We start from the raw sequence: 2,009 nt of genomic DNA, 5'->3' as shown, positions 1-2,009 counted from the left end.
GAAGTTATTTCAGTAGGCAGGATATCTATTTTACTAACAAAAAGCAGTGAATAATTATAAAGAGTTGTTTTCAAATGTGGAAACCATAAAATCCAGTAATCTAAGCAGTGAACTTCTCAAAGCCACACTGGCCTTAATACTGCTCCTGGCTGAGAATAGGGGAACTTCGTGGGTGATTTGTTGCTCTGAGAATCAAACCTGATGCATAATCATCCACATGGGATGTCCCCAAAACAATACATGAATTCTCAAATCCTATCAGTTGTTCACTTCAAGCAATTCTCCACTTTGCTATGGAGGATTTTCTTCTTTATCAGGGTTTTCTGGGTATTTGCTTTTAGATGAAGGTCCTAAACCTTCAGACACTTAACTACTTCAGTGATCTCCTTCCACTTCACACAAATAGAACCATCAATGGGCCTTTTGTTGCTCCCTATGTGCACCATGATAGAGTCTTCCCTGGAGCTGGAACATCCAGTCTGCTTCTGCTGGAGCTTTAACTGCAATAACTGTCTGTTCATTGATGGCTTGAATGCTATGAACACCTTGGTATATCACATATGCTAGTTAGTCTTTCATTTTCTTTGTTATCTGTTAACTCAAACAACTGCTGAGCACAATCCTTCATTAAGTCACCCAGAGCACCCTTCCATGGATGGTATGTCAGAAAGTTCCTCTTGCAGTTTCTTCTGCTGGGGCACTGCTCCAAAATTACTGAGGTCAGATCCTATCCATCAAATGCTGTTCTTAGATTTTTTTTCAACCAGGTCTATCCCAACTAAGACATTTGTGATGTTACATACTCTTTGTTTCTGTACTCCCAGGTTTGTGGCAGTCTTAAGTCAAGAATGCGCCCAGGAGCGTTTCTGACAAGATCCATAAATTTCTAAGTTAAATAAGCCAGTGATACCACAAAACAAAGTCTCCTCACTTTTCTTTTTCTCATGCACATCTATTGTGCATTGTTTTCAAAATTAAACTTTATTTTCAATGGCAGCAAGCCCTCCACATTGATGGAGTCATGGCACCAACAGTACCCTGCCTCCTCTGCTGGGTCCACGAGCAGGCTGAGCAGTTTCCCTGCTGGCCTCTGCTGACTCCTGAGCCCCAGCCAGCCGTCCCGCAACCTCACGCCCAGCCAGCTCTCCCGCCTTCTCCTGGTCGGGTTGGACACCCTCACCACGTCCCAGGGCCAAGCACAAACAAAGCTCACGGTATTCTCGGAGGTGCACCCCACTGGGCCAGCCGCGGCGGAACATGCCACTGCCCACCGTTCCAAGAGTTATAACGTAGACTGAAGGAAAGCAGAGTGACCCACAACTCTCAGGACACTTTGGCCACCAGCTTCACGCAGGCGCAGAGGAGGCATCTTAAGAGAGCCACCCTAGGGTTGACCTGTCCCTGGCATTAATGATATCAAGTAACGGTGTGGGTGTGATAAGTGGAGAGCTCAGGCACCCAAACCAGGATAATTACCATTTGGAACTGAGAAGAGCAACCTTTCTAGAGGATAATTTGTGAATATATTGCCAATAAGATTAAGATATGAGATTTTATTGAGAAACTGTACATTCAAACTATCAATAGATGCTAAGGCATGATTTTGGGCATTATAAAATAATGACAGACCATTCTGATGACTAGTGAGGAAACTAGGAAATAAGACTATGTCCACATTCTTGGTGTTTCTCTGGCAGTGATGGCACAACAAATCTGGTTACAGCCCTTGATGGTAGTACCACCTATTGCCCTCGACACACACACACAAAATATAAAGCCAGATCCCTAGGAACTTTTTCCTAAGGTTTCAAATTCTAAATTCACAAGTGAACCTAGTTTAAACATACCTTTTCTTGGAAGCCTCTCCATCTTCACCAGAACACAGGTGAGGACTCAGTCTTTTGCGCCCCACAGCCATCTGTCCTAGCTACGTTACTGCAATGGACTTTCCATCCTCCCTGTCCGTGGGTTACAGTCAACTGGTGAACTTTTCAAACTTATTAAAGCAA

At 44.0% G+C, this 2,009-nt stretch overlaps 1 pseudogene; it reads right to left on the bottom strand.

Annotated features, from left to right (window-relative positions):
* Positions 1-258: 258 nt before the first annotated feature.
* Positions 259-880, bottom strand: LOC150018703 (transcription factor E2F6 pseudogene; annotated as a pseudogene).
* Positions 881-2,009: the final 1,129 nt, after the last annotated feature.

The sequence above is a fragment of the Furipterus horrens genome, unplaced genomic scaffold (assembly GCF_987537825.1).
Source record: "Furipterus horrens unplaced genomic scaffold, mFurHor1.1.pri manual_scaffold_2, whole genome shotgun sequence".
NCBI classification, from domain to species: domain Eukaryota; kingdom Metazoa; phylum Chordata; class Mammalia; order Chiroptera; family Furipteridae; genus Furipterus; species Furipterus horrens.
This window is presented reverse-complemented; position numbering and strand designations above follow the sequence as displayed.